This window comes from Cannabis sativa, chromosome 3 (genome assembly GCF_029168945.1).
Source record: "Cannabis sativa cultivar Pink pepper isolate KNU-18-1 chromosome 3, ASM2916894v1, whole genome shotgun sequence".
Taxonomy (NCBI): Eukaryota; Viridiplantae; Streptophyta; class Magnoliopsida; order Rosales; family Cannabaceae; genus Cannabis; species Cannabis sativa.
Genome location: NC_083603.1, coordinates 75,694,045 through 75,718,296, shown reverse-complemented (window position 1 = coordinate 75,718,296; position 24,252 = coordinate 75,694,045). Strand labels below are relative to the sequence as shown.

General features: G+C 31.5%; 1 non-coding gene across 1 annotated transcript; it reads left to right on the top strand.

The window, feature by feature from the left end:
- Nucleotides 1–23,181: 23,181 nt before the first annotated feature.
- LOC133036405 (small nucleolar RNA R71) lies at nucleotides 23,182–23,288 on the top strand. Its single transcript, XR_009687062.1, has one exon. It is a non-coding gene; the product is annotated as a small nucleolar RNA R71 (small nucleolar RNA).
- The last annotated feature ends 964 nt before the right edge of the window (nucleotides 23,289–24,252 follow it).

The window sequence follows — 24,252 nt, the reverse complement described above, 5'->3', positions numbered from 1 at the left end:
GGGCCTATATAAACTGAGCTTCCAATAAGTCGAACCGAATTTACCAAGTAAATTCCGTAACTTATTAATTCCTTATTGAATCCACACTTAGAACTTGGAATTAGACTCTCAGTTATACAGAATGCTCTATATGTTCCACGATATAGATACGCTATCGATTATCCATTGTTATAATCCTAATTTGATCAATGACCCTCTAATAGATGATCTACATTGAATAGGCACTAAGTTACCGTTACACCTTCAATGTATTTTATCCTGAAAACACTTAACTCCGTATAAATGATATTTAGCCAAGCTCGAAGGATATCATCGTTTCATTTCTAAATTCCTATAGAAGTTATAGACTCCGTATTTATGTTAGCGCTCCCACTCAATTATACTATCATGTTCCCAAAATGTACGTATCACCCTAACCCAAAAGTAGGCTTAACTAACAAATCAAAGAACATGTATAATACTATTGAGATCGCACCTAATCATATCAGGATTAAGATCATTTGATCTAGGATCAACATGTGATATTGAATCGAATGGATATTACGGTAAATTTTAATATATCTAATCAAAGTTCAATATCGGCCCCTTCTGATGTATACTCCATACATCCGATGCTGGTAAACTTTGCCAATGCCCTGGAAAGGACATAACACTTATCCAAGGTGTAAGAATACCTTGTTGGGTTTTATGTCCTAAATAAAACTCATTTCAATATAATCAGATTTACTTATTAATATAGATCAGAAATAACATTTAATGTTGCATGGTTCACATGATTTATTTCATGATTATATGTACATGATGTATAAATTCATCTGAAACCCTTTTCACATACTTGATCCTGTTTATTGTGCCGTCAACACATTGGAAAGTAAACATGACTATGTGAATAAAGTTTCCTAGATTTATCAGACATAGGGTTTTACTGATATGATAATCTACAACAGAGTTTACTTGCATTTGGAGAAGTGCTATGTTCTTTCCAGAGCATTGGTTAAAGTAAAGCTCAGGTTGGATGCATGGAGTATGCATCGGAAGGGACCGATATTGAACTTTGACTTAGATTTATTAAACTTACCGTAATATCTATTCAAGTCAATATCGCCTAGTTGATCCTAGATCAAATGATCTTAATCCTGTTATGATTAGGCTCAATCTTGAAAGGTTATTCGTGTTCTTTGATTTGTTAGTTAAGCCTACTTTTAGGTCAGGGTGATACGTACATTTTGGGAACACGGTAGTGCAATTGAGTGGGAGCACTAGCATAAACATGGAATCTATAGCTTCTATGTGGCGAATAGTAAGCAAAGGATGATCTCCTTCGAGCTTGACCAAACGAACATAAATGGTGGAGTACTCATTTCACATAAGCTGAAATATCATTTATATGGAGTCAAGTGTTTTAAGGATAAAATACCTTGTAGGGTGTAACGGTAATCTAATCCCTTTACAGTGTAGATCATTCATATAGAGGATCATTGATCACATTAGGATTATAACAATGGATAACTAATGATGCATCTATATGGTGGAACATATAGAGCATTCTATATACTGAGAGTGCAATTCTAAGTTCTATGCGTGGATTCAACGAAGAATTAATAAGTTAGTGAATTTTAGTATTAAATTCTTAATCTACTTATTGGAAGCTCGGTTATATAGACCCATGGTCCCCGCACTAGTTGAGATAATACTGCTTGTAAGACTCATATAATTGGTTTTGATTAATCAATTATAATTCTCAAATTAGACTATGTCTATTTGTGAATTTTTCACTAAGTAAGGGCGAAGTTGTAAAGAAAGAGTTTTAGGGGCATATTTGTTAATTATGATACTTTGTATGGTTCAATTAATAAATATGATAAATGACAATATTATTTAATAATTATTTATAGTTATTAAATAGTTAGAATTTGCATTTAAATGGTTGAATTTGAAAATTGGCGTTTTTGAGAAAATCAAATGCAGAAAAGATAAAACTGCAAAATTGCAAAAAGTGAGGCCCAAATCCACTAGTATAGGGCCGGCCACTTTTATAGGAATTTACCTCTGATATTTTCATTATTTTAATGCCAAATAATTCAAACCTAACCCTAGTGGAATGCTATAAATAGATAGTGAAGGCTTCAGGAAAATTACACTTTTCTTCTGACACTTCTGATTCAGAAAAACCTGAGCCTTCTCCCTCCCTATCTTTGGCCGAACCCACTCTCTCTCTCTTCCTCCTTAAGATTTCGAAATTCTTAGTGTAAGAGTAATGCCCACACACAGCAAGTGATACCTCAATCATAGTGAGGAAGATCGTGAAGAAAGACTTTCAGCGAGAAGGAGTTTCAGCATCAAAGATTCACAGAAAGAGATCCTGGTTCAGATATTGATAATGCTCTGCTACAGAAAGGATTCAAGGGCTAGATATCTGAACGGAAAGAGTCATATTATTCCGCTGCACCCAATGTAAGGTTTCCTAAACTTTATATATGTTTATTTCATCGTCTTAGAAAGTTCATATTTAGGGTGTTAATCAACATACTTGTGAGTAGATCTAAGATCCTGGTAAAATAATTTCCAACAACTGGCCTCAGAGTCATGGTAATTGATTTACTTACAAGAAATTTGGACTTTAAAACGATTGTTTGTTTGTTTTTGGATGGTATCATGTTGTATTGAGTGTTATTTGATGATTGATTGATGTTTGTGAATTTTCGTTAAAAATAATTGAATATCTGTTTCTGGAATTATTTTTATTGGATAGTATGGAAAAAATTAAGCAAGTTACCTTTTTACAGAACTCAATTTCGATTTAATTTGAATTAGTTATGATTTTTTGAAGATTCGAAAAAATCGGAGTTGTGCTGAAATTTTCCTGCGATCGCGAAAACTGTCCGTACATGTCACAATTTTTTCGTTTTTCTTCGTTTTTTCATGCTTTTTCATGGAATTAACTTCCGATTTTTTGTATAGTTCTGTATTTACACTATTACTATTCCTAATTCAATTCTAATTATCATTTTGAATTAATTTAATATTTTTTTAAATTTAATTCAAGATATTAGTGTAATTTGAATTTAAAAATAGTTAGTATCTATTTTTTTTTTGCTTAATAATCTATCTTATTTTAAATTTGATTATATCTTATCTTATTTTTAAATTTAAGGTCATATTTTAAATATTTTAAATTAAATCTTTTTTAAATAATTTGACCTTATTTAAATTTAAAATAAGATAACTATAATCATGTAATTTTAAAAAGATGTAAGATATTTTGCTAACTTTTAAATTTTGTTATTTTATTTATTTAAATTACATTTAAAATATGAAAAATATATTCATTTATCTTTTCTAATTTTTTATTTAATTTTTATTTATAAAATAACATTTAAATTTTAAAAGTAGTTAGCAAATTTTTGAAATGATATTTAGGTTGGTTGAAACCTAATTTTTCAAAATTGTAGTTTTAATTTTAATTTTTTTTTTTTTTAAATTTTCGAATTTTTCAAATTTTTTTAAAATTTTCGAATTTTTTTTTATTTAATTAATTATTTTCGAAATTAATTATTTAATTTAAAATTAAATAAATCCTACATCCAATTATCCAGCTAACCTTGTTGCAGGAGTATGTGTTTTAACTTGTGTGTAAGTTTTCAAAACCTATTATTACTTGATTGCAAATAGTCATGGTTACTTTTTGCCAGATCTAATGATCTGATGGCTCCCTTGGTCAAGTTAATAATTTGTAACAAGTATATTTACGATCTTCTTTCATCTGTGTATGACCTAGCAACATGATAGGACCCATCCAAAGTGTGCCTGTGTGAGCCTATGTGTTTAATTTCATTATAGATGCATATAGGTTGTTGTTGCTAAATAAAATGTCATAGTTCCTGATAGATTTTATTTAGGCCCATTTAGTTTTTGGGTCTATTCAATTAATAACAGTTGTTCATTTTAAGGTTAAATTCCTCTCTTTTGGGCCTTGTGTGAGAGTTGGGAGCTATAGTAGTGGGTACGACATACTGAACCCAGCACCCCCTCACATGAACTACCCCAATTGTGAAGGCCCATTTGCCTGATTTGAATAACTGTACTAGGTTAATTATATTAGTTTGACCTAATAAAATTGAATTAGCAACATAATTAATTTCAAAATAAATGAAATTAATTTAAGAAAATTATAGTTTAAAGAATTTTTTTTTTCTAAGCTAAACTATATGTATTTTCTTGTATTTAATTAAATATAGAATTATAACCATCTAGATTCTTTCTGAAGCTTAATTTAAATTTTTCATTAAATATTCCTATTTAAGTTGATATTTAGTTATCTACAACTAACCAACTTAAATCTGAATATATTTTGGATTTAAAATTTCAAAATTAAGTTGAAGAATTTTAGGCATTGGTTATTGAGATTCTTTAGATATTTTTTAAGTTAATATCTTTTCGAGTATTAACTTAAAATGAAATATTTTAGATATTTTTTAAGTTAATATCTTTTCGAATATTAACTTAAAATGAAATATTTTTTAAATTAAGTGGTTTAAACTTAATTTTTGATATTTAATTAAATTTAAATTTGAAAATATTTAAGTTCTAGATTTTTTCTAATACAACTTAAATTAGATATTTTTTCAAATTTTGTGGAAAAGATACTTAGTCAAATAAGATATTTTCTAGATAGTTATTTCTAGACTACTTATAATTTCTAATATTAAAATAGGAAAATATTATACATTGTGAAATTAATTATTTAAATAATTAATTTTGGGACAATTTATTTTAAGTATAATTTTTCCTAGTATTAAACTAGAGATTAATAATTAAGCCTTCTCTACACTTAATTATTTATTTCTTGAATTTAATACATTTAATTAAATTGAAAATTAAATATATAAGTTGATTTTCATCATGATACTTAAATATTTCTTTTTCATGACACTTAATTAAATAGAAAATTATTTTTAGTTGAAATTTAATTTTTCAACTAAATTTAAATAATTTTCAAAATATATTTTTTTCTTTATTTTATTAATCAAATTTCGAAATTGCATTTCTTAAATGCTGGAAATTCGAATTTTATTTGAAAAATAGATTAAAGTTGTAAATTATTTATTTTAATTTTGGACCAACTTAAATCAATGATTTTTTCATTTATTGATTAATTTAAAATAAATTGAATTAAAGTATATTATTAGAAATTGAATTAATTAGTCAAAGGAAAATCTAGATAGATGATATTTTTGCTTGAAGTATTTTTCTAGTGTATTTAATTAAATAGAAAATTAATGTTTAAGTTGATTTTCATCATCATACTTAAATATTTGAAATTTTTCTTATATATTTAATTAAATAGGAAAATTATATTTTTTGTTGTAAATTAATTTTATTAATTAATTTTGGGCCAACATTAAATTAGAATAACTTTTCCAAGATTAATTTTTTATTTTAACATGCATTTTCGAAAATTGTGTCCTTGAATACTTTAATTTTTCGAAATGCAATATATATTTATAGAAAATTAAATTTGAGTTGTAAATTAATTTAAATTAATTTTGTACCAACTTAAATTGAATATTTTTCTAAATATTTATTGGAAATTATTAATAAGATGGAAATAATTCATGTTATTTTCATATCCATCTAAGTAAAATTTATAAATATTAAATTAAAATTTATATTTAGAATTTTTCATTCTAAATTGGAAATTTTAATTAATAAATATATATATTTAAAACTAGGCGACAACTACGTGCAAAGCACGTTGTGTTTCATTATATATTTATATATTATATTATTTTACATATTCCATAAATTTGAAGTTTTTTTTTTCACATAAGATGTTTAATTATTTTAAAATATTACGTTAGATTGTTATTCTAATTCATAAAATATTAGTTTTATGTTATTTATAATTTAAGATGAAGAATTAGCAATTTTTTTTTGTTTTGCTTCTTCAATAGAGTATACATTAAAATTTTTGTATCTTTGAGTCTTCATCTTCTCTTGATTAGCATAAATTTATAGTATCCAATAGTTAGTTGTCAATTCGTTTGAACCATTTTCAATATATTTATTCTTTTCCTGAGAAATAAATTATAAAAGTTGGTATTAGTCTTTATTTATTAATTTTTTACTTATACATAATTTGCTCATCTTCATCTTTAATGGAAGCAAGAAAACGCCCATAGCATTAGGGGTGTTCATCCGATCCAATCCGTACTTTTTTGGTCAAATAACATCCAATCCGCACTAAGTGCAGATTTCATATTTTGGATCCAATCCGATCCGCATAATAGTCACTACAAAAAATCTTACTTTTAGTCACAATAAAATTTGTGACTAAAAGTAAAAAAGTTGTGACAAATTATAAATTATTATTCTTATGTTGTGACTAAAAGGTCTGTGGCTAAAGGTATTAGTCACAAAAATTACAATTTGTTGTGACTAAGTGACTAAAACTAAATTAGTGACAACTTGTGTCTAAATGCTATGTTTTAGTCACAAGTAATTTTTTGTTGTGACTAAAAGTCACATTTAGTCACAAAAAATTTATGTTGTGACTAAAAATTTGTCACTAAAAGTAGCAGTTTTTTGTAGTGAGTTTAAATCCAATCCAATCCGCAATAGTGGGGATTGGATCGGTTGTTTTTTTTTTATGATAAAATATTTAATATTTCATAGAAAAAAAATTAAAAAAAGACTATTGTTTCTTAATCTCCAATAATAATCTAATCTCCATTTATATATAAATCAAATCAATATACATATATGTCAATATACATGTACTCATCTTTAAATTTACACTAAAATATATATGTATTTATTACTAAAATAAATAAGTTAGTCCATATATTCAAATTTATGTGTATGTGTCTATGTGAATAAGAATAATTTTTTTGGTATTTTTTATTGTAAAATAAATAACATACACCAACTCAATATATTACTAAAAAAAAATTAAAAATTAGAAGTTTGTATTTTCTTTGATATTAATAGAAAATTAATATATATTATATATTATAATTTTTTTTGAAAATATATATATAATTAAGTGCGGATTGGATTAGATCGGTTACTTGTTGAGGTCAGACAACATCCAATTCGCATAAGTGCGGATTTTAGATTTTTCAATCCAATCCAATCCACGAAAGTGCGGATATCCGCATTTTGCAGATTGGATTGGATTGGATCGTGCGAATTAGATTGGATCGGATACTTAGTGAACACCCCTACATAGCATAGCGGGGAAGAGCTTGGACAATAGATTTCAATAAAACTTCGTTTTCTAATCTTGAAAACCACTTACCATCCCAACTTTCTACCCGTTTTTGCATCTTATCTTTAAGGAAACCTAATGTAGCATTCTTGCCCCGTCCCATAGTATTAGGAAGGCCCAAGTATGAACTTTGATCATTAGCCACTTGCAATTTGAGAATCGCTTTCATTGTAGCACGATTGAACTCAGAAGTATTAGTGCTAAAAAAGATAGAAGATTTAGCAATATTTACCTATTAACCAGAAGCGCTTGTTCAAAAGTTGCCAAAAGCTCCATAATTGTAGCTGCTTCTTCTTCATTCGCACCAAATTCCACGTGTGATGTCGCAACCCTCTATTAGCTTCCCCATAAATACCCGTCAACCTCTAATCCTCTAACCCCACCACTCGCACCACTAAATCATTGATGTCTAGAATATTCAATCACTTTCGCTTCATCCACCTTTAACCGTAATAGTTTTAATTTTATAATATTTTTTTTATATAAATATCATACACTTTTTCTATTATTTTTAAATAATATTAAGAATATATTGTTTTAGTAATTGTAATAAGTAACGACATCACAATAGTAATTTATTAAAAAACATAAATACTTTTTCTTTTTTATTGTTTTAAAAGAAACAATAATAGAAATATATATAAATCACACATAATAATAATAATAATACATACGAATGTGAAATAAAAAATTCTTTATCCTTTTTTCTTTCTCTCCCCCTACTTAGACATCTTAAGAAAAATAAATTTAAAACTTTAATTCTTATCTTAAAAATTAAAAATAATAATATGGTGATACAGTTAAGTAAAATTATATTCTTTCTATTTGGTGTTCTGTATGGAATTATTTTTGAAAAGCTGTTTAGTAATAATTTTAGATAAGTATCCCAAAAAAGTGAAAGGATTTAGAAAAAATGAGCAGAAATTATATATATTTTGGTCGAATAAATTTTGTTTTGTTACCATAAGACATGGATTTTCTGATTACAAGTATAAAAATAAAAAACATGGAACCCGTTATAATGTAAGTGAACTATAGAAATACAGATTTAAACAAATAAAATGAACATAATCATGGCCAAATTAATTTATGAAACACGATTTTTCTTCACACAAAAATCTTTAACCAAAAACTAAAAATACAGAATTAACATTATGTAGACAATTATAAACAGAGATGTCTTGATGTATCTTCCAATATGCTCATGTAGATGTCTTAGTTGGTTTAGTTATTTGATTATAATTATTCTCATGAGATTCTCCATTAGCAATCATTAATCAACCTTTCTAACTCAACTTCCTTGCCAACGATATTTTGCTAACAGTACGTAATTCATTACTTGAACGTACTGAAGGAAGAGGACCTTTCTAATTTGCTTTTGAAGGGAGCAAATTACTTGTTTAGTGACTACATGAATGAAATGAAGTCATTTTAAATAAAATTTGGGATCACAAATCAACATAACTAAATTTAATTAACAACTCTGAAGAGGACCTAAACTCACAAAACTAAACCAAACATAAACTGAAAAGAAGGGAAGGAGATGAAAAATAAATAAGAAGCAAGAACTAAAATATCAATTCCAATTGAGAACGTTAAAGATCGACGTTTCGAAGAGATACCAGATTTGTCTTGGTGTGTATATTTAATAAATTAATTTTCATATTATTAATTAATCAGTTATAAATTATATTTGTTTGCAATCTTTTGAAAAGGTATGACATCGGGAAGAGTCACCACTTAACTTTTAACGATTTAATTAATCAGTTCTGTTAAAACTAACAGTTTAACACAACAAAATCTGTTAAGTGCGCAACAAATTCTGTTAGATACACATTTTATATAATAGGTAAGATAAATAGATTAAATAAAGAGAATCAAAGAAAATGAAACTCTCTTTAATTAATGAGCTTTATTAATAAGATATTCGATCTCCATTGTGGGTTTTACACCGCGTTTCTTTTAGTGAGTAATCCTCCCTAATGGAGGAACGTTCATTAGCAATTTCGCACCGCTTAATCTCAAAAGATAAGTAGTTTGTAAGGGTTTTATATGGAATGGATCACCCTAATTGTGGTGACCATATTTGACTTGCAAATTGCGAAACAATGGTGGAAGCTCATAAGATAGAATTGCCTTGACTCTCGCCTAAACGGGACAACGCTGAATTCCAATCTTGATCGAATAAAAGGTTGCTAGAATGGTTATCATTTTAGATGAGCTAACAACTCTATTCAATGGACGATGCTTTGACTCTCGCCTAAACGGGACACTGTATCAGTTTGTTGAGAAACCTTGGAAATTATTTAGGATTGTAAATTTTAGTATTTTCACTTGTCATTCCTACTTGCTATATGTTTATAATTTTTGAATTGTGTATGAATTTATATTGAACCATGTTATTTTCTGTTATTAAGTTGTAGTTTAATTTCGAATCTTCATTGTTGTTCTAACTTGGCTTGTTTATCTAATGAGATAAATCCCTAGTAGATTTTCACCATTAGACATACATAATAGTGTTAGATCTCGAAAGATAAATATTGTATATGCGACATCTAGCTGTTCATCAATTGATGACACCTTAGACTAGTATTTTTACAATATGAAACAAGAAGATTGTATAAATAAGATTACTTTGACTTTCGCTAATCGAAGCATCGTTGGATTCTTATTTTAAACGAAATTGTCCTAATTCCTCTTAGCTTATTCATTTCGAATTAGCTCAATAACATATCATTGGATGAATGGTCTATAAATCATTTCATGTCATTATATTTTCTTCTAAGAAATTAAATGACGCATATGATTATAATCCCAAAATTCTATTCCCAATTGATATAAATCCTCACTCAAAGAAATCTTCTACTTGTATGGGCAAATCTGACTTAGAGTTTGTATTAATAGTGCTGGTCCAAGATAGAATTACTCATTATATTTGGTATAAATTTAAGTCTTTGACTTTAATTTTAGATTCCAAACAGAAATTTTCTTATATTTCTAATTCCAGAATACAATACAGTTACACTTTCTCAAGTGTTTAACATCCATCTTCTGTTAATGGATTAAAACTGTATGGAATATGAGTTAGGTATTCTGTGACCAGGATCCGCTTGCAGTATTCTAAGAACTCTTTGATGTAACTAAACCTATGTCATCAAAAGACACTACCACATTTTTTTTAATCTATGGCATTTGTATCTTGTTCATAGTGGATTTGACAAGATCAATCTCTGCAAAGAGTTAAAAAGCCTATATCCACTGAAAGTAGTTCATCTCATTCGCAGATGGATGTACATTCAGGGGTGGATATGAGTTTTTCGTAGTATTCTTAAAACGATAACTCTAGATTATACCTTTTAGCAAGAAATTTGAAATGTTTGAAAAATTTCATTAATTTCTAGCAATGGTTAAAACCATTAAGGTAAGTGGTTAAAGATCTTGCGAACTGATAGGGGTGGAGAAATAGTTAGTAGATATGCAGTTCAAAAATCATTAAATTGATTTTTGAATTATATCCAAACTTACCTCCCCAGAAATTTCGAGTTGCATGTTGATGATTAGTTACTAGTCGTTGCCTAATTCCTTCTATGGTAATACAATTTCAGAATGATGTAATGGTTGTATACTTAAATGTAAATCATTACTAGATTCATGGATGACCTAATCAAAATCTTAAGAAAAGCTAGAACTATTAACCATGGTTTGTTAGCTATTCTAAGTGAGGGGTGGACTATCCCATAGTCAATAGATAAGAAAGTGTTTGTTCAAACAAATACTACTTTTCTAAGATAATGACTAAGTCTAAAAATAAAGTAGCAAATAAAGGAGATATTTAATTCTTGATTCCAAAAGTGTTCTACCATCTTATTTGACATATGATGATCCCACTGCCTCTGTTATCTTGTCACAACCAAAGAGGTTAATACCATTTAGTTTTCTTAGACATAATTCACGGTATCTTGTCGTAGTGGGAGAGTTTCTAGGAATTCACCTTCTTATGACTTGGGAGACACTAGTGACTAAAATCCATTGTGAGTTTAAACAAGTAATGGATTGTCAAGATAAGAAACTGAGAAGAAAGCCAAAAGAACTATGGTTTAATCCATTCACATGAGTAACCTAAATTTTTCTATTACAAGGACATAAAAGGAAATTTTCGTTTATAAGTCTATTCAATGGACTTAACAAAACTTCCTGTTCCTAGTATTATAGGTTTGAGTTTATCTAAACCTATGGCTTGTGGTATACCTGGTAATTACTTACTCTAATGCAAGCAACTTACTTTAGTAAGATGCTGAAGCATTTTCTTTGTACTGGCAATCTATAGAAGCTTCACAACTTCTTAGGCATAGATTTTATTTATCTAAGGAAAAGTCTCAACTATTCCAGAAAAGATAAAGCCATGAAAGAATTTCTTATATCAACAGTGAGAGGTCTTAGATATGCTTTTGTATGCCTTAGACCAGACACCTGCTGTTGAGTGGGAGTAATGAGTAGGTATCAGATTAATCCAGGAGAAGAACATTGGAAGACAATCAAGTAAATCCTAAGATTAAGAAGGGGAACTATATGTTAGTCTATGAGGGTGTGTTTAAAACTCTTAGACTACACCATATCAGATTTCGAAATTTGCCTTTGTGCTAGAAAATCTTTCTGATAAGATGGTGATTACTCTGGGGGTGGAATAGTGATTTTGGAGAAGTGTAAAAATCTATCTGAAGTCTCTAGGTCTACCAGAAAGGGACTGAATTTTAAAGTTGCAGGAAAGGTACTTATTCAGTCTAAGGAAAGTTCTATACATTGTTGGAACCATTCCAAATTGCCTAAACTACTAGTGTTAATTTCCTGATTAACCAAGAAGTAGTTGCCAAAGATATAGAATCCAGTATCCCAAGAGAGTAGACATATAGAGAAGAATTTCACATTATCAATGATTTTGTGATTAAGGAAGAGTAATAGTGGAGAAAAGGTTGTGGTTAATTGAACCTTTTAGGTCCTATTACAAGGAGTTTACTACTACTACACTTGATCTGTATATCAAAGTGTTGAGATTATTTGAAACACGCTTTTTGTTTTATATTAGTGCAAGTGGGAGTTTGTTGGGTTTTATGCCCTAAATAAAACTCATTTCAATATAATCAGATTTACTTATTAATATAGATCAGAAATAACATTTAATGTTGCATGGTTCACATGATTTATTTCATGATTATATGTACATAATGTATAAATTCATCTGAAACCCTTTTCACATACTTGATCCTGTTTATTGTGCCGTCAACACATTGGAAAGTAAACATGACTATGTGAATAAAGTTTCCTAGATTTATCAGACATAGGGTTTTACTGATATGATAATCTACAACAGAGTTTACTTGCATTTGGAGAAGTGCTATGTTCTTTCCAGAGCATTGGTTAAAGTAAAGCTCAGGTTGGATGCATGGAGTATGCATCGGAAGGGACCGATATTGAACTTGGACTTAGATTTATTAAACTTACCGTAATATCTATTCAAGTCAATATCGCCTAGTTGATCCTAGATCAAATGATCTTAATCCTGTTATGATTAGGCTCAATCTTGATTTGTTAGTTAAGTCTACTTTTAGGTCAGGGTGATACGTACATTTTGGGAACACGATAGTGCAATTGAGTGGGAGCGCTATCATAAACATGGAATCTATAGCTTCTATCTGGCGAATAGTAAGCAAAGGATGATCTCCTTCGAGCTTGACCAAACGAACATAAATGGTGGAGTACTCATTTCACATAAGCTGAAATATCATTTATATGGGGTCAAGTGTTTTAAGGATAAAATACATTGTAGGGTGTAACGGTAATCTAATCCCTTTACAGTGTAGATCATTCATATAGAGGATCATTGATCACATTAGGATTATAACAATGGATAACTAATGATGCATCTATATGGTGGAACATATAGAGCATTCTATATACTGAGAGTGCAATTCTAAGTTCTATGCGTGGATTCAACGAAGAATTAATAAGTTAGTGAATTTTAGTAATAAATTCTTGATCTTCTTATTGGAAGCTCGGTTATATAGACCCATGGTCCCCGTACTAGTTGAGATAATATTGCTTGTAAGACTCATATAATTGGTTTTGATTAATCAATTATAATTCTCAAATTAGACTATGTCTATTTGTGAATTTTTCACTAAGTAAGGGCGAAGTTGTAAAGAAAGAGTTTTAGGGGCATATTTGTTAATTATGATACTTTGTATGGTTCAATTAATAAATATGATAAATGACAATATTATTTAATAATTATTTATAGTTATTAAATAGTTAGAATTGGCATTTAAATGGTTGAATTTGAAAATTGGCGTTTTTGAGAAAATCAGATGCAGAAAAGATAAAACTGCAAAATTGCAAAAAGTGAGGCCCAAAACTACTAGTATAGGGCCGACCACTTTTATAGGAATTTACCTCTGATATTTTCATTATTTTAATGTCAAATAATTCAAACCTAACCCTAGTGGAATGCTATAAATAGATAGTGAAGGCTTCAGGAAAATTACACTTTTCTTCTGACACTTCTGATTTAGAAAAACCTGAGCCTTCTCTCTCCCTATCTTTGGCCGAACCCACTCTCTCTCTCTTCCTCCTTGAGATTTCGAAATTTTTAGTGTAAGAGTAGTGCCCACACACAGCAAGTTATACCTCAATCATAGTGAGGAAGATCGTGAAGAAAGACTTTCAGCAAGAAGGAGTTTCAGCCTCAAAGATTCACAGAAAGAGATCCAGGTTCAGATATTGATAATGCTCTGCTACAGAAAGAATTCAAGGGCTAGATATCTGAACGGAAAGAGTCATATTATTCCGCTGCACCCAATGTAAGGTTTCCTAAACTTTATATGTGTTTATTTCATCGTTTTAGAAAGTTCATATTTAGGGTGTTAATCAACATACTTGTGAGTAGATCTAAGATCCTGGTAAAATAATTTCCAACATACCTACCACTGATTATCATGTCAGTCTAAATCCAATGAACTGACAAATCAGGGAATAATATAATTAAGATTATAGTCCACTGTGCTGACAACACTATAATCATTAACAAATTGATATGTTCTGGACTTAAATAGAATTCATACATTATATATAATCATGAAATAAATCATGTGAACCATGCAACATAAAATGTTATTTTTGATCTTTATTAATAAGTAAATGTGATTATATTGAAATGGGTTTTATTTAGGGCACAAAACCCAACAAAGCCTACTTGTCAACTCTGCTCTCGACCAGGACACTATGCATCTAAATGTTACCAAAGATTTAATCCATGCTTTCCTGGTTTTGGAGCTGGTCCTAGTAACAATACTCATAATCTTCCAACAGCTATGGTTGCCACTGCTGACACGGTCTATGAAGATGCCTGATATCCTAACTCAGGAGCCACTCATCACTGCACTTCAAATGAGAGTAGTCTTTCTTAGAAAAATGACTTTAATTGTCAAGATTATTTAAATCTACATAGGCAATGATACTAGGTTAAACATTGAAAACATTGGTAAGAAACACTTCCTTTCTACTGACAAATCCAAGATTTTAACTCTTATCAATCTTTTTCCATGTCCCTAAGATAATCAAGAACCTAATCAGTATCTCACAATTTGCTTTTGATAATAACATATTTTTTGAGTTTCACCCTAACTTTTGTCTTGCCAAGGATTGGGAGACACACAAAGTGCTGCTGGAGGCTACTCTTGAAGCTAACTTGTATCTATTTCCTTCTTTCCAGCCTACCTTCAATTCTCAACAGACTTTTGCTTCAACATCAAAATCTTTTTCAAAAATTTATTGTAATAATGTTCAATCTATTAGAACAAACACTACAAATAACTCTTTGTTTCATTTGTGGCCCTCTCGTCTTGGCCATCATGCTGTTAAAATTGTTCAACATGTAATGCACAAGTGTAATGTCTCAAATAACAATAAAAATGTTTTTGATTTCTTTTCCTAGATCTGACACTGAATACACTAAGCCTCTTCAATTGATTCCCTCTGACCTATGGGGTCCTTTCCCAATGGTCTCCTCTAATGGTTATCACTATTATGTTCATTTTACAGATGCCTTCTCCAGGTTTACCTGGGTTTATTATCTCAAAAATAAATCAGATGCCATTTAAACATTTATTAACTTTAAAATTCTTGTTGAGAAAGATTTCAATTTACCCATCAAGATGCTACAATCTAACTGGGGAGGTGAATCTCAAGCATTCTCCCCATATCTTACTGAACATGGCATATATCACAGGCTTTATTGCCCCACCACACATAAACAAAATAGAGACATCTCATTGAGACTACCCTTACTCTACTTGCCCATGCTTCTCTTCCTTTATCCTTTTGGGATGAAGCTATCAAAGCTTTTGCTCTTTCAATTAACAGACTTCCCTCTTCTGTGCTCAAAGGAGACACTCCTCTTCATAAATTATTTAACACTGAACCTAATTACTCTCCATTCCTATCCTAACACTCGACCATATAACAGACAAAAACTGGCTTTTCAATCTGAGGAATGCACATTCCTTGGCTATAGTTTAAAGTACAATGAATACAAGTGTCTATCTGCCTCTGGTAGAATTTTTATTTCTTGAGATGTCATCTTTAATGAGTACCAATTCCCTTATGCCAAAACTGTTGGGTTTTGTGCCCTAAATAAAACCCATTACAATCTGATTAGTTATCAATCTAAGAAATTTGAAGTGATTTATGTTTGCATAAATTTTACATGCTTATGGTTTAATATGTTTATTATATATGCACAAAATCTGTTAAGCCCAAAACATATATTTATTCACAATTACAGTATTGTCAACACAGTGGCATCTGTTAAGTCCCTGTTTCATCAGTGTTTTGGATTTACACTGATGTGATAATCAGCGATGATGTGTACTTACACTTGGAGTAAGTGTTATGTTCTTTCCAGGATATTGGTAAAGTATGCTAGTTTCGAATGTATGGAGTAAACATTGGACTGGACCGATATTGAACTCAGTTAAGATATTATAAACTTACCGTTGTATCTTTCCAAGTCAATTTGATCTTAGATTAAAAGAATCTAAATCCTGATATGCTTAGGCTCGACTCAGGAGTGCTATTCATGTTCTTTGATTTATTTGTTAAGCCTACTTTTGGGTCAGGGTGATACGTATATTTTGGGAACATGATACAGTAGTATGATTGAGTGGGAGCGCTGAACATAAATATGGAATCTATAGTTTCTACTGGTGTATAGAAGTCAAGTCATGATTCCCTTCGAGCTTAGTTAAATAGAAGTAAATGGATGAGCTCTTGTTTCAGTGACTATTTCTTATATCACTAAAACATCATTTACAGGTAGCTAAGTGTTTTAAGGGACCAAATACATTGAGGGGTGAAAACGGTAAACTTATCCCATCTCGATGTAAATCATCTATATAGAGGATCTTTGATCACATTAAGATTATAACAATGGTTAAATGAGATAGCATATCTATATCGTGAAACATATAGAATGCTATATATAAGTCTGAGAGTGCAATTCTAAGTTCTAAGAGTGGACTCAACAAGGAATTAATTAGTAGGGATTTACTTAGTAAATTCGGTTCACTTATTGGAAGCTCACCATATAGATCCATGGTTTCCATTCTAGTTGAGACCATACTGCTTGTAAGACTCAATAATTGATTTGCAATTAATCAATTATAATTCTAAAGTTAGACTATGTCTAATTTATGAATTTTCACTAAGCAGGGGTGAAATTGTAAAGAAAAGAGATTCTAGGTTTATTTATTAATTAAGAGACTCTATATGTCTAATTAATAATTATATTAAATGACAATATTATTTAATAATCTATTTTAGTTATAAAATAATTAGTTTTGGCATTTAAATCGTTAGAATTGGAAAATTGGCGTTTTTGAGAAAATACAAATAAAAATTGTGAAAACTGCAAAATCCAAGTAAGGCCCAATAACACCTGTGGCCGGCCACTTGAGAAACTTTTTCCAATTAATATTTTCATTATTTTAATGCCAAATAATTTCTAACCTAAACCTAGTAGTTGCCTATAAATAGAAAGTGATGGCTCAGTCAAATAATAAGTTTTTCAAGCCTTTTGTCAGAAAATCAAAGATTGCCTTTTCAGAAAAACTGAGCCTTCCACTTTCTCTCTATAGCCGACCCTAACTCTCTCTCTTTTCCTCTTCACAATTTCGAGCCTGTTGTGAAAATTATATTGCTTTATAATTGCGCAAGTGTACACAATCACAAACAAGTAATACAATGATAAGTAAATCAAAGTTCGTCTCCACAGGGACTTTTTACTAAATAATGTTAAATCAACTAAAAGTAATTCCAAGAATTTCAAATAAAAATAAAATAAAGTCACACATTAATTCACGAGAAAAATTTATAGCCTTGAATCTAAACTTGAGAACTAATTTTTTAAACTAAATAAACTAAAAATAAGAAACTAAAAGTGATTAAAATGGTGGTAATTTCAGATTAGGAAAATAGACTTGGGTGATTAATTTCCACTTGTATGTCCCAGTTGATATAGCAATGACCCAGCAATGACTCAGCAATCCTGGCAGAGTTAACAAATTTCAAAAAAAACCAGCAAGCTTTTTCCAAAACTTGCAATAAACCATTCATAATCTCACAATGCATTCCTACATCAGTTTAGATCACAAATAGCCCAATAAAGCATCAAATCCTTAGTTATACATGGTAGCAAAATATTCTTATTTCACTACTAATTAATACCTAAAAGAAAAGGTAAAAATCATGCATCAATTAGAGGGGTTCAACTAGGTCTTACTTTTCCAAGTAAGATCTAGCTTGCTAAATGTTAAAGATGGCCAAAAATTAACATTCATTCAACATTTCATCACAACTAATTGAACTAAGCCAAGATTACTTCATCATTGCAAAATCAAAACACTAGTCCATACAAGGGTTTATAACCACCCAAATCTCAAAAAAGTTTAGTTCATAGCTGAAATTTGAAACTCAAAACCAGAAAGTATGTTGTTCATGAAGTTAAAGAAAAGCTTAAAGTGAAGAAAATGATACAAAACGAAGTGGAGAGCAAGAGAGATGAGTGTTGAGCTCAAATCCTTCTTTGAATGTTGCCTTCTTCTCCTTCTTCTCAATCTTCTTCTTCTTTGTACTCTTCTTCCTTCTTTGTACTTAGAAACCTTCTTTTTCTCTGCTGTATTTTTCGTACTGGTATTCAAGTGCAGCCACCATCCTTTTTTTATTCTCCCCTCTCTTTCTTTTTGCTCCCCAATTAGGGTACCAAAGTTTACCCTCATTGAAAATCCAAGTCATCACCCACTTATCCTTCATTTTCCACATGTTTGTTGAGTCAATAGCCAAATTCCGCCACCTCAGCTCGTTTTTCTTTTCATTAAAGCCAGCTGGACTATCTGCCAAAATAAACTTACTGGGCTGACAAATTGCTACGCGATGATTGCTACAGCAATGCCAGTCAGCAATAATCATTTTCCTGCTCCTTTTTCTCCTTGTCCCAAACATTTTCAAATACCTATTCTTGTATTTTTTTTGCTTAAAACACATAAAAACAATAACATAAGTCTATTTAACACTTACTAACACACACACTTTCATTTATTACAAAGACACAACAAACTAGACACAATTACACAATATAAACATTAATTTCTCCACAATTCACATTAAATTCAAGCTTAAAGATATGATAATAACTCTAAATCTTAGAGTTATCAACACCCCAAACTTAGAATCTTGCTCGTCCTCGAGCAATGACAACAAAAATTAAACAACAAAAAGCACACAACAAATTTACACTAAGACTCACACACAAGACACATGAGAGATTCTATAGAAATTTAAGATGGCCTAGTGAACATTGATGCTCTCAGAAAAAATGGAATTAAATGGAATAGGAAATTGCTTGCCGTAACTTTATATGTTGCCCCTTTAAAGTTTTTGTCATTGGATAACATTAATATTTCCCAAAAGTCACCTAATGAACAATTTATACAAATATATCCCACCTAAACTTTGAACTTCTCTCCAACTACCTTAAACTTTTTTTTTTTTTATATTCATTTCAGCTCCATAAGTTGGATTAGTGCACTCCTCTCCACTAATATAGTCTAAACTTATCCCCTTGATCAATAGGACTTACTAGGCTTGTAATGTTAGGCTTGGGTTAGGGTATGGTAAAGGATGTATTTTAGCTAGCTCAACACCTAACCACTTCACTTGTCAAAAACCGAGCCTCTTCCTAATGATATATTTTTTTTTTTAACTCACTCCCCTAATTCAATACTCACAAGTACTTGATATTAAAATTAACTTCTCTTGCTATGTTTATTCTCTTTTTTTTTTTATTTAATTCAAATGGGTGAAACACCCCAAACTTAGTTGCAAATATATTTATATACTTTTTTTTTTCTATTCTGATTTTTTTTTTTTTTTTTTAGAAAGGAATTTAGTACTATATTATACTTATATATAGTAAGAGAAAGTTAATAAAAATGCATACTAATAAACCTTGTGAGCTAATTCCCCCACCCCAAACTTACAACCCAACATTGTCCCCAATGTGGCTAAAAGTATAATCTTGAATTAGCTCGCCACAAGTTACACTCACCGCACTCACCCCAAACTTAATGTGAAACTTGGCTCTTGACAAGTGAGCAATTAAGTTAGGACATATGTGGAAATGCAAATTAAGATGGATGTGATATGTGTGATCGGGTTGCACAACAAAACGAGGCTAACGGCTCAAACTTGGGTGACTAGGGCAAAATTGATTGAAAGGGAGAGTTAGAAAGGCTCAAACGTCCAAGGAAGGCCTAAATCATTTCTAAGGGACAAATCTAACTAGGATTTCGCTTCCAGGAGATGCACTAACCAATTCTAGATGCTAAAATTACATGTGAAATAATCATATGAGAAAGGCAAAGCATGGTGGAATAAATACAAGTATAAACTAGTGAGGAGAGACTAAGGGAAACATCCATAATATCCAACAATGCAGCATGATAAGGCAACAAGTAAAATTAGGCAGCAACAATAATAGAATGGGCGGAAAGTATCATCATCGAGCAGAACACTAGGCCACAGAAAAACTCAAAAAAAACTCTCAATGCCAAACTAACAACCACATAAACAACATAGAATAAAAGTTCCAAGCACAAAAACAACACACAACTAGCACAATACAATCGAAAAAACAAACAACACAAAACAGAAAAATATAAAATAGCTTAGGTATGAGAAAAACTCCCTCTACTCGGAGTCCTTGATCCACAAGAGGCAAAACTAAGTACAAGCCCAATGATTTGTCTGAACAGAAATCATACCAAATGATTGCCTCCTTAACATTTCTCACGTGTTCCTTTTTATCAGACCAACAGTCATTTAAACCCTGATATAAGAACACTCTTGCTGCCAAATAAAATTGTTGAACCATTGCTATAGCAACTGGGCACAACTTTTCTACCCCAAACTTAATTTCTTTGCCCAAATTGAAATTTCTTCACTTCCACAACCTTCTTCACTTGATTTCCTGCACATTGAAAGAAAATAATTTCTCAATTTCACCATGACAATTATTTACTAATTATATAATATATATATATTTTTTTTTCTTTTTTTTTTAACTTTTCTTCTTCTTGTTTTTTTTTTCTTTTTTTTTTTTTCAAGGGGTGCCTTCATTGATTTTTTTTCTTTTCATTCTTTTTTCCAAATTTTTCATTTTTTTTTTTCAATTCAATCTTTTTTTTTTTCTTTTTCTTTTGGCACCCCCAAATTACAAGTCTCAAACATCCTTCAAAGAGATAGAGGTCTTTTCTCGGTTGACCTCTCCACCTCCAAACTTCACTCCTTGGCCATTCACTAAGAATTTTCTTCTTGAAAGTGCATCACGAAGTTCCACCACCCCATCGGGATATACTCTTACCACCAAGAAAGATCCATCACACCTTGAATCTAGTCGTCCATGAGTAGCCTTCGTTAAAGAGTTGGAAAAAATTACTTGTTGCCCAACTTCAAACATTTGAGACCGAAATTTTCTACCAAGCTTCTTTTTCTTTCTCTTCTTTTTGGGGGGTTTTTTAGAGTCAAATGATGCTTTGTCTTTGCTTTCTTGTGCCTCGTGATCCTTAGCAATTTCTTTAAGGAGAATCTTCTTTCTCACCTTCTTACTAACTTTGAATTTAGACTCCTCAACCATGTTAGGATCCATATCTCCAATTGCTAAGCATTCTCCTATTGCATCCGGGGCACGTATGGGATGGAAAACCTTGAATGTGGCTTGCTCATCTTGAGCTCTCATGGTGAGCTCTCCTTTTTCAACATCTATCAAAGTCCTTCCCGTGGCAAGAAATGGCCTCCCTAAAATGATTGGAACTTCCCTATCTTCCTCATAGTCAAGAATAATGAAGTCCGCCGGAAAGATGAACTTATCTACTTGTACCAAAACATCTTCAATTTTTCCATCCGGATGAGCCATGGAACGATCCGCTAGTTGCAAAGTGACGGTGGTTGGCCTTGCTTCTCCAATTCCCAACTTCTTGAAAATAGACATGGGCATGAGATTAATACTAGCTCCCAAATCACAAAGAGCTCTTCCAACATCCCGTCCCCCAATAGAAATTGGAATTGTGAAGCTGCCCGGATCTTTCAATTTAGGTGGAATTTTGTTCTTCAACATAGCGCTACAGCCCTCGGTCAAAGCGACCGTTTCAAACTCGCCAAACCTCCTTTTCTTTGTCAAAATATCTTTTAAGAACTTGACATAATTTGGCATTTGCTCTAGTGCTTCTACCAAGGGAATATTGATATGGAGCTGTTTCAACACATCCAAAAACTTCCTAAATTGTCCATCTTGCTGCTGTTTCCGAAATCTTTGAGGAAATGGAAGGGGTGGTTTAGTACATACTGGTGCGGATTGCTGACTGTCAGATTGCTGACCCGATGCTGTATCAACTGGTCTGGTATCAGCAATTTCCTGGGCAGTTTTTTTACTCAATTTTTCGTCGTTTTGGATTGAAGTGGGCTCCCCACTACCCTTTATTTCCTCCTCAGAATTTTTCAGATTCTTGCCACTCCTTAGCTGAATGACGTTGCATTGTTCCTTCCCATCCCTCCTTGGATTTTCCGTGTCACTATGCGAAGAACCTTGCGGCCTAGCTTTTAATTCATTGGCCAAATGTCCAAGTTGCAACTCTAAGTTTCGAAGAGAGGCAGCTTGACTTTGTATCACCGCATCATTTTTGGCCATATAATCCCGCATTAGACTCTCCAAAGAGCTTGGTTGGGCATTTTGAGCATGTTGTGAATGTCGGGGTTGTTGTGAAAAACCCGGTGGATATGCTTGTCTTCCTTGGGCTGGTGCGGTACTTGAGCTTGCTCCTTGACCTCCCCAAGACAAATTAGGATGATTCTTCCAAGATTGATTGTAAGAGTTTGAGAATGCCCCATTGTTTCTGTTAAAATTCTGATTTCCCATGTAACAAACGGACTCCGGATTAGATGGACACTTCTCAAACACATGCCCTTCTCCACAAAACACACATGAGACATCATCACTTTGAATGGCAGCAGCTGGTTGAATATTTTTAGCGTTCCCAATACTCAAATTCTTCAAAACATTCGTCATGGAAGCCATTTGAGCTGTCAAAGCTGTTATTGCATCCACCTCAAGGACTCCCGCCACTTTTCTACTTGTTGGAGCTCTAGTGTTGGACCATTGGTAGTTGTTACTTGCAATGGTCTCCAAAATCTCAAATGCTTCATTGTAAGACTTCGACAAAATAGCACCATTGGCCGATGCATCTAACACCATTCGAGAAGCTGCATTCAAGCCATTATAAAAAGTCTCCATCTGAATACAATGTGGAATGCCATGATGTGGACACTTTCGCAAAAGTTCCTTAAACCTCTCCCATGCATCACTTGTGGACTCATCTTCAAGTTGCTGAAAAGACATGATCTCACTTCTGAATTTTGCATTTCTAGTAGGAGGAAAGTATTTCCTCAGAAACTTCTCAGCAAGGTCATTCCAATTGGTCACAGAATCAGGAGGCAAAGTGTTGAGCCATGATCTAGCTCGGTCTCGTAGTGAGAATGGGAATAGCTTCAACCTTAACACCTCTTCACTCACTCCTTGGATCTTGAAAGAATCACTCACCTCCAAAAATGAACGGAGATGGAGGTGAGGATCCTCAGTTGGCATCCCGCTGAATTGCCCCACGGTTTGGAGCATTTGAAACATCACTGGCTTGAGCTCAAACTGCGGTGCTTGTATTTCAGGCCTCACAATGCCTGGATTGAGCTCATTAAACATGGGGGCTGCATACTCTCGTATAGCCCTTGCTCGATCATCTGCCAATATGATGGGATTAACAATTTGTGGAGCAACCCCATCATCATCAAAATTCCCAGCCATGATGTCTCGGCCCTTAGCCTTTTGAACCCTTCTCCTTCTTCGAAATGTACGTTCAATCTCGGGGTCAATAGGAGCAAGTTCAAAGTCCTCTTGTTGGTTCATACACTATAGATACCTGAGATTTCAAAGACAAACCAGCAAGATTAAAAGCACAAAAAGTCTTAGAATGTCAATTAGTTGATAAAACAAAATTTAGAACTTAAAGTCCCCGGCAACGGCGCCAAAAACTTGTTGTGAAAATTATATTGCTTTATAATTGCGCAAGTGTACACAATCACAAACAAGTAATACAATGATAAGTAAATCAAAGTTCGTCTCCACAGGGACTTTTTACTAAATAATGTTAAATCAACTAAAAGTAATTCCAAGAATTTCAAATAAAAATAAAATAAAGTCACACATTAATTCACGAGAAAAATTTATAGCCTTGAATCTAAACTTGAGAACTAATTTTTTAAACTAAATAAACTAAAAATAAGAAACTAAAAGTGATTAAAATGGTGGTAATTTCAGATTAGGAAAA